General features: G+C 50.7%; 1 protein-coding gene across 3 annotated transcripts in view; it reads right to left on the bottom strand.

The window, feature by feature from the left end:
• Positions 1 to 10,000, bottom strand: part of LOC125040122 (LIM/homeobox protein Lhx1-like) — a 36,785-nt gene that overhangs the window by 4,857 nt on the left and 21,928 nt on the right. The window lies entirely within an intron of this gene.

Below are 10,000 nucleotides of genomic sequence, written 5' to 3'. Positions count from 1 at the left end.
CCTCAGGTTTCTAACTTATTTTGTTTCTCATTTTCTCTTTGTTAATCTGTGTTTTTTTCCTATTTCTCTACGTTCATTTTCACTCATCTAATCTCTTCTTTATTTCTCACTTTCTTTCTCACTTTCTTTCTCTTTTACTTTCTCTCTCTCTCTCTCTCTCTCTCTCTCTCTCTCTCTCTCTCTTTGTCTGTCTGTCACTCTCTTTCTCTTTATTTCTCTCTCTCTCTCTCTCTCTCTCTTTCTCTCTCTTTCTCCCTCTCTCTCTCTCTTTCTCTCTCTCTCTCTTTCTCTCTCTCTGTCTCTCTTTGTCTCTTTTTTTTCTCTCTCTCTCTCTCTTTCTCTCTTTTTTTTCTCTCTCTATCTCATTCTCTCTCTCTCTCTCTCTCTCTCTCTTTCTCTCTCTCTCTCTCTCTCTCTCTCTCTCTCTCTCTCTCTCTCTCTCTCTCTCTCTCTTTTTTCTCTCTCTCTATCTCATTCTCTCTCTCTCTCTCTCTCTCTCTCTCTCTCTCTCTCTCTCTCTCTCTCTCTTTCTCTCTTCCTCATTTCCATTCTCATTTCCAATTCCATCTCGCCTTCTTTTCCTTTCCTGCTCCTCCCCCCTCCCCTCCCCCTCCTCCCCTCCCCCCTCCTTGACTAACCTTTCTTCCCTCCCCATCTCCCTTATCTCATTCTCCTCTCAACCTCCCTCCTTCCCCCTTCCCTCCTCTCCCCTTCCTTCTCCTATTCTTCTTACCCATTCTCCTACCTTGATCCCCTCCCTTTATCCCACTTTCCTTCCCCCCCCCCTTGCCCCTTATTCTTTCTCCTCCTCTCCCTTTCCTCTTCTTCTCTCTTCCATCGTCCTTTATCCCCTATTCTTATTCTCCCTCTCTCCTCTTCCTATCTTCCCTCTTACCTCCTCCCTTCCTCAATCCCTCTTCCTTCTCCTGCTCCTCCTCACCCACCCCCTAGCCTTCTCTCACATTTATTCCTCCTCCTCCACTAACCCCTCTTCCTTCCTATCCCTCCTCCTCCCTCCTCCCCCCTCCCTCTTCCTCTCCCCCTTATCCCTCCCTCCTCCACCCTCCCTCCTTACTCCTTCTCCCTCCTCCTCCCTCCTTCCTCCTCCTCCTCCTCCTCCTCCTTCCCTCCTCCTACCCCCTTCTCCCTCCCTCCTCTCCCCACCTCCCTCCCTCTTCCTCTCCCTCTCCCCTCCCCCTCCTCCCCCTTCCCCCCTTCCCCTCCTCCCCCCCTTCCCCCCCTACCAGCTTATAGGCGAAGACGACAGACCCGCCGACGGCCTAATGGCAGGAAAATGGTGTGAACCTTATTAACATGATAATTAAGGGAGTAATTTGCGTGTCAATATTGCTGCCAGTCACGAGATGAAGTTGCCCAGAGCGAGATGGTGGATGGGATGGTGAGGTGTTGGAGGGGATGGTGAGGTGGTGGAGGGGATGGTGAGGTGGTGGAGGGGATGGTGAGGTGGTGGAGGGGATGGTGAGGTGTTGGAGGGGATGGTGAGGTGGTGAAGGGGATGGTGAGGTGGTGGAGGGGATGGTGAGGTGGTGGAGGGGATGGTGAGGTGGTGGAGGGGATGGTGAGGTGGTGAAGGGGATGTTGAGGTGGTGGAGGGGATGGTGAGGTGGTGGAGGGGATGGTGAGGTGGTGAAGGGGATGGTGAGGTGGTGAAGGGGATGGTGAGGTGGTGAAGGGGATGGTGAGGTGGTGGAGGGGATGGTGAGGTGGTGGAGGGGATGGTGAGGTGGTGGAGGGGATGGTGAGGTGGTGAAGGGGATGGTGAGGTGGTGAAGGGGATGGTGAGGTGGTGGAGGGGATGGTGAGGTGGTGGAGGGGATGGTGAGGTGGTGAAGGGGATGGTGAGGTGGTGAAGGGGATGGTGAGGTGGTGAAGGGGATGGTGAGGTGGTGGAGGGGATGGTGAGATGGTGGAGGGGATGGTGAGGTGGTGGAGGGGATGGTGAGATGGTGGAGGGGATGGTGAGGTGGTGGAGGGGATGGTGAGGTGGTGGAGGGGATGGTGAGGTGGTGAAGGGGATGGTGAGGTGGTGAAGGGGATGGTGAGGTGGTGGAGGGGATGGTGAAGGGGATGGTGAGGTGGTGGAGGGGATGGTGAGATGGTGGAGGGGATGATGAGATGGGGAAGGGGATGGTGAGATGGTGAAGGGGATGGCGAGATGGTGGAGGGGATGGTGAGGTGGTGGAGGGGATGGTGAGGTGGTGGAGGGGATGGTGAGGTGGTGGAGGGGATGGTGAGATGGTGGAGGGGATGGTGGAGGGGATGGTGAGATGGTGGAGGGGATGGCGAGATGGTGGAGGGGATGGTGAGGTGGTGGAGGGGATGGTGAGGTGGTGGAGGGGATGGTGAGGTGGTGGAGGGGATGGTGAGATGGTGTAGGGGATGGTGGAGGGGATGGTGAGGTGGTGGAGGGGATGGTGAGATGGTGGAGGGGATGGTGAGGTGGTGGAGGGGATGGTGAGGTGGTGGAGGGGATGGTGAGGTGGTGGAGGGGATGGTGAGATGGTGGAGGGGATGGTGGAGGGGATGGTGAGATGGTGGAGGGGATGGCGAGATGGTGGAGGGGATGGTGAGGTGGTGGAGGGGATGGTGAGGTGGTGGAGGGGATGGTGAGGTGGTGGAGGGGATGGTGAGATGGTGGAGGGGATGGCGAGATGGTAGAGGGGATGGTGAGGTGGTGGAGGGGATGGTGAGGTGGTGGAGGGGATGGTGAGGTGGTGGAGGGGATGGTGGAGGGGATGGTGAGATGATGGAGGGGATGGTGAGATGGTGGAGGGGATGGCGAGATGGTGGAGGGGATGGTGAGGTGGTGGAGGGGATGGTGAGATGGTGGAGGGGATGGTGAGATGGTGGAGGGGATGGCGAGATGGTGGAGGGGATGGTGAGGTGGTGGAGGGGATGGTGAGATGGTGGAGGGGATGGTGAGATGGTGGAGGGGATGGCGAGATGGTGGAGGGGATGGTGAGGTGGTGGAGGGGATGGTGAGATGGTGGAGGGGATGGTGAGGTGGTGGAGGGGATGGTGAGGTGGTGGAGGGGATGGTGAGGTGGTGGAGGGGATGGTGGAGGGGATGGTGAGATGGTGGAGGGGATGGTGAGGTGGTGGAGGGGATGGTGAGGTGGTGGAGGGGATGGTGAGATGGTGGAGGGGATGGCGAGATGGTGGAGGGGATGGTGAGATGGTGGAGGGGATGGCGAGATGGTGGAGGGGATGGTGAGATGGTGGAGGGGATGGCGAGATGGTGGAGGGGATGGTGAGATGGTGGAGGGGATGGCGAGATGGTGGAGGGGATGGTGAGATGGTGGAGGGGATGGTGAGGTGGTGGAGGGGATGGTGATGTGGTGGAGGGGATGGTGAGGTGGTGGAGGGGATGGTGGAGGGGATGGTGAGATGGTGGAGGGGATGGTGAGATGGTGGAGGGGATGGTGAGATGGTGGAGGGGATGGCGAGATGGTGGAGGGGATGGCGAGATGGTGGAGGGGATGGTGAGATGGTGGAGGGGATGGTGAGATGGTGGAGGGGATGGTGAGGTGGTGGAGGGGATGGTGATGTGGTGGAGGGGATGGTGAGGTGGTGGAGGGGATGGTGAGATGGTGGAGGGGATGGTGAGATGGTGGAGGGGATGGCGAGATGGTGGAGGGGATGGTGAGATGGTGGAGGGGATGGCGAGATGGTGGAGGGGATGGTGAGATGGTGGAGGGGATGGTGAGATGGTGGAGGGGATGGTGAGGTGGTGGAGGGGATGGTGATGTGGTGGAGGGATGGTGAGGTGGTGGAGGGGATGGTGGAGGGGATGGTGAGATGGTGGAGGGGATGGTGAGATGGTGGAGGGGATGGTGAGGTGGTGGAGGGATGGTGATGTGGTGGAGGGGATGGTGAGGTGGTGGAGGGGATGGAGGAGGGGATGGTGAGATGGTGGAGGGATGGTGAGGTGGTGGAGGGGATGGTGAGTTTGGTGAGGGGATGTGAGTGTGGTAGAGGGATGGTGAGGTGGTGAGGGGATGGTGAGGTGGAGGATGGATAGGTGAGATGGAGGATGTGAGGCGAGATGGTGGAGGGATGGAATGGTGGAGGTGGATGGCGAGATGGTGGAGGGGATGGTGAGGTGGTGAGAGGGATGGTGAGGGTGGTGGAGGGGATGGTGAGATGGTGGAGGGGATGGTGGAGGGGATGGTGAGATGGTGGAGGGATGGCCGAGATGGTGGAGGGGATGGTGAGGTGGTGGAGGGAAATGGTAGAGGTGTGGGGGATGATGAGGTGGTGGAGGGGATGGTGAGATGGTAGAGGGGATGGTGAGGTGGTGGAGGGATGGTGAGGTGGTGGAGGGGATGGTGAGGTGGTGGAGGGGATGGTGGAGGGATGGTGATATGGTGGAGGGGATGGTGAGGTGGTGGAGGGGATGGTGAGGTGGTGGAGGGGATGGTGAGGTGGTGGAGGGGATGGTGAGGTGTGGTGGAGGGGATGGTGAGGTGGTGGAGGATGGTGAGATGGTGGAGGGGATGGCGAGATGGTGAGGGGATGGTGAATGTGGAGGGGATGGTGAGTGTGTGGAGGGGATGGTAGGTGGTGGAGGGGATGGTGAGGTGTGGAGGGGATGGTGGAGGGATGGTGAGATGGTGGAGGGGATGGTGAGGTGGTGGAGGGGATGGTGAGGTGGTGGAGGGATGGTGAGGTGGTGGAGGGGATGGTGAGGTGGTGGAGGGGATGGTGAATGGTGGAGGGGATGGTGGAGGGGATGGTGAGATGGTGGAGGGAATGGCGAGATGGTGGATGGGATGGTGAGGTGGGGAGGGAATGGTGAGGTGGTGGAGGGGATGATGAGGTGGTGGAGGGGATGGTGAGATGGAGAGGGATGGTGAGATGGTGGAGGGGAGGTGAGGTGGTGGAGGGGATGTGAGGGGATGTGAGATGGTGGAGGGGATGGTGAGGTGGTGGAGGGGAAGGTGAGGTTGTGGAGGGATGGTGAGGTGGTGGATGATGTGAGGTGTGGTGTAAGGTGGATGGAGCGTTGGGGAGGGATGGTGAGGGAGTTGAGATGGTGGAGGGGATGGGTGAGCAGTGGTGGAGGGATGGTGAATGTGGAGGGAATGGTGAGATTGGTGGAGGGATGGCGAGATGGTGGAGGTGATGGTAGGTGGTGGAGGATGGTGAGCTGGTGGAGGGATGGTGAGATGGTGGAGGACAGGCGAATGGAGAATGGGGATGGAGAAGTATGGTGGAGGGATGTGAGATAGGTGGAGGGGATGGTGATGTGGTGGCGAGGATGTTGATTTTGTGGAGGGGAAGGTGAGGTGGTGGAGGGGATGTGGAGGGATGGTGAGATGGTGGGGGGATGGTAGGTGGTGGGGGGGATGGTGAGGTAGGAGAGGTGATGGTGAGAAGGTGGAGGGGATGGCGAGAAGTGGAGGGATGGTGAGATGCTGGAGGATGCGAGATGGTGGAGGGATGGTGAGCAGGTGGCTGGGAAGGCGAGATGGTGGAGGGCTGGAGAGCTGGTGAGGGGATGGCGAGATGGTGAGATGGCGAGAAGGTGAGAGTGGATGGTGAGGAGGTGGAGGGGATGGTGAAGTGGTTGGGAGGGGAAATATTAGCTTATGTAGTCGTCATGTGGCCGGGCAGGTTCGCATTTGCGTTTGCTGGAGCGTCATGAGGAGGTCCTGGAGCTCTGGAGTGCGGTGGCAGCGCTCATAGTCGTGTCAGGCTCTCATTATCGGTGCTGGTGAGCGGCTTGAGCGGGACAGGTGCGCTTGTTGGCGTGGTCAGATGATGAATGTGATTCTGTCCCTTGTTGCAAAGAGTTCTTGTGACAGGGAGCGGATTAGGCGGGGCATTATCTCATGATGCCTTGCATTATCTCATTATTCTTTGCATGCTCGCTGTATTCGTTTCAGTATCTCATTAGTCGTTTCATCTCTCATTAAGTCTTGGGCAAGAGACCAAGGAGGTTCTTGTCCGATCTCATGAGGCTGGGCAGGTTCGGTAGAGGCGGGGCAGGTTCATAGAGCTGTCATGTAGCTGTGTAGGCGTGTGCAGAGGTCTGGGCATTAGCGCGTATTCTGTCAGGAGCTCAGGAGTGCTTTTCTTTATCTGATTATTTCGTTCAATATCAGATTATGCGTTGCTGTGATCGAGAGGCGGTAGTCAGTTTTCTGGCAGGATCTCAGTTTTGCGTTTGCTTGGTCATATTGTCTTTTCATTATCAATTAGGCGTCATTGATCGTGAGGTACTCTGTTCAGTAGCCGAGTAGGCGTTCTGTGAGGCGTGTTATGTCTTTCATGACTCATTATCTTGGCATTCGCGCATGATTTCTTTTTCAAGATCTCAGAAGCGTGTCATTCGCTCATATAGACTGTCAGGATGCGTGATTGGCGTGTCAGTATCCGGAGTAGGCTTGGCAGGATCTGCAGTGATGCTGGGCAGGATTCGTGGCAGTATCTCTGATGCGGTCATTCGCGCATGAGGCGTGTTCAGGTATCGTTTAGGCGTGCCAGAGCGTATGAGCTTTCATCATCTATGATTCTGTGCAGGAGCTTAAGTACGCTGGTCATGATCTTATTATTCTTTCATTCTTATTATGTCTTTCAGTTATCGTTATTATCTTTCATATGCTGTTCATGATCTCCATTAATGCAGTTTCTCATTATCGGATTATTCTGTTCATTATCTTAGTATGCTTGTCTTTATAGTATTAGTCTGTTCATGAGCTTATTATTCTTTTCCCATTATCCTTGATCTTCAGTATCTCATTGTGTCTGGTCAGGCGCGCATTATTGCGGGCAGTATCTCATATTCTTTCATTAGCTTATATCTTGGCAGGAGTCTGAGTAGGCGAGTCATTGAAGCTGAGATTAGTCTTTTCATGTAGTCTGGTCATGATCTCAGTAGGCTTGTGGCTATCATGAGTATTCGTGGCAGAGCTGATGTTGCTTGCATGTTCTTATGATTCTGGCATTGATCGAGTAGTCTTGTCATTGTGCTGCATTATCTTGTCAGGATTCTTGCATTAGTCTTCCATTATTCTTTTCTTCTCCTCATTATTCACTTTCAGTATGCTTATATTCGTGCCATGATCTTATGGATTCTTTGCATCATCTTTTATTCGCTCAGGGTGATGCGCATGACTGCGTTCAGGTAAGCTCAGGAGTCTTTCATTTTCGGAGTAATTCGCTTTCATTTCCTTTTCAGGTATCTCATTATTCTGTTCATTATCTTTAGTATTCTTTTCATAGCTAATTCTTCTTGCATTAGTCTTAGATGTCTGTTCCAGGACGTAGGATTCGGAGCATGAGCGGATTATGCTTTTCATATTCTGGCTTGATCTCAGGATTGCTTTGTCATTGATCGTATGATCTTGCATTATGCTTATTGATTCTTTTCATGAGTCGTATTTCTTGTTCAATTAGCTTATAATTCTTTTCCCATTATCTTTGTATTCTAGTTCATTATCTCAGGAGTCTGTTCAGGCTGCTCAGTATTCTTTTCATTATCCTATTATCTTTCATTATCTCATATTCTTTTCAGTATCGCTAGTAGTCTTTGCATTATTCTTGTATTATTGCCGCTCGCATGATCTCAGTAGCTTTTCTTTATCTCTAGTATTCTTTCTATCTCGCATTATTCTGGCTCATTAATCGTATTACTTGGTCATGTATCTTAGTAGTCTTGTCATTAGCGCATTGATCGTGCAGGATCTTATTATTCTTTCATTATCTTATTATGCTTTGCATGATTCTTTTCTAGCTCATTATGCTTTTCATTTATCTTTATTAATTCTTGTCATTATCTTATTAGTCTGTTTAATTATCTTTATTATTCTTTTCATTATCTTATAGTTCCTATTTCATTATCGTGATATGCTTTGCTTTATCTTATTAGGCGTTTCAGGAGCGCAGTTGATTCTTTTCATTCTGCTCAGTATCTGTTCTCGTATCTATTATCTTTTCATTATCTTATTAGTCGGTTCGATTATCTGTATTAGTGCCTTTTCATTATCTTTATTATGCTTTCATTATCCTCCAGTGATTCTTTTCAGACTCATTATTCTTTCAGTCTGCTCCATACTTCTGGTCAAGTTGATCGTAGATTCTTTTCAGTGAGCTCATTATTCTGTTCATTAGTCTGAGTATTGTCTTTCAGGAGCTTGTGGTAATAGGCTCTTTCATGATCTCATTATGCTTGTCATGAGTCTTAGGAAGTCGGTTTCATTCTCGCAGGATTCATTTTCATTATCGTATTATTCTTGTCATGATCCTTTATGTATGCTGTTCAGTGTCTCATATTCTTTCATGTGATCTTATGTCTTTCAGTATCGTATTTAGTCTTTCATTGATCTGCCGATTATTCTTTTCAGATCGTGAGGTAGGCTGGGCAGGAGAGCTGATTATGCTTTTCATTATCTTAGTTATTCGTTTCAGTATCTCTCAGTTATTCTTTTCATATCTGATTATCGTTGCAGGAAGCTAGGATTTCCGGGCATTAGCGCTTAGTATTCTTTTCATTAGCGTAGTATTACTTTTCAGTATCTCATTATTCTTTTCCATTATCTCATTAGTCTTTTCATGTCTCGCATTAGTCTGTCCAGTTATGCGTAGTATTCTTTGCTTGATCGCATGTATTCTTTTCATTAGCTTATATTTCTGTCAGTGATGCTTATGATTCCTGTCATTATCTCATGATTCTTGTCTTTATCGACATGAGGCTTTCAGTCTCGTCTTTTTCTGGTCATTATCGTTACCAATTATCCTTTCATTAGCTCATTCCCACCGTAATCACACCATCACATTATCCTGATCATAATTTAGTTTCACATTATTCAGCCTTAGCTATTATCAGTTCTCCCCGTAGTGAAATTCTCCATGTCCAGTAGTACCTTTGTGAGGTCCCATTATGCACACCTCAGAATGAAGTTGCCCAAAACAGCTCTGTATCACACACACAGACACACACACCATTCACACACTACACACACTCACCACACACACACACACACACCCCAACCCGCGCGCGCCTCTCCCTCCCCCCTTCGCCCCCCCCCCCCCCCCCCCCCACCCCCCACCCCGCTCACCCGCGCTGCTCCTCGCGCGCGACGCGTGGCGCGCTCTCTCGCGCTCTCGCGCGAGCGCGCTCGCGCGCGCGTCGCTCGCGCTCGCGCGCGCCCTCCGCGCTCTCGCGCCGTCTGCGCGCACGGGCCAGCGCCCGCTCTCACGCACGCACTCACGCACACTCGCTCGCGCGCGATCTCTCCCTCACCCGCTCCCTCTCGATCGCGCGCGCCCAGGCCCCCGTCCCAATAAAACCTAGAACCCCAACACCTCCCACACCAATAACACCCCACCCCCCCCCCATATATCAACACCCTTAAGAGTGGCTACACCAGCTGAAACCTTTATCACAGCATTTAGTATTTCTTCTTATATTTACCTCTTCCTAAATCCCAATTAACATATAAATAACCTCAAATATTTATTATATTAATATAAACACGAGATAATCATTTTGTAGCCCATATCTTCAACATCTTCTTTTCTACATCTCCCTAATAAAACCTCTAGACCAACATTTCTCCCACAACAATGAACTACCCAACCAACACCAATCATACCAAATATCCATACACCTACACAAAATTAATCTAATACAAAAAATGATTATGAAATAAATATAACTATTACCGTAATCATTAATATACACAACCATCATCCAAAATCTTGCTCAAACACTTCTTCATCATCTATATTGTACATATTACTACCTAAATTACTTAAGTTCATCAAACTCTAAATAATATAAATGACTTCTCCTAAACCATCACTATATTATTATTAATATTAATAAAAATATATATTATATTATTAATATTATAAATATTGTCCAAGTACTATTATTAATTTCCTTAAACTTATCATAACTTAAATACATATACAATATATTTTTTATTAATGTGTTGTATGTTCTTGTTATTTATATTACAGTATTATACCA

Source organism: Penaeus chinensis, chromosome 28 (assembly GCF_019202785.1).
Source record: "Penaeus chinensis breed Huanghai No. 1 chromosome 28, ASM1920278v2, whole genome shotgun sequence".
In the NCBI taxonomy this organism is placed as follows: Eukaryota; Metazoa; Arthropoda; class Malacostraca; order Decapoda; family Penaeidae; genus Penaeus; species Penaeus chinensis.
This window is presented reverse-complemented; position numbering and strand designations above follow the sequence as displayed.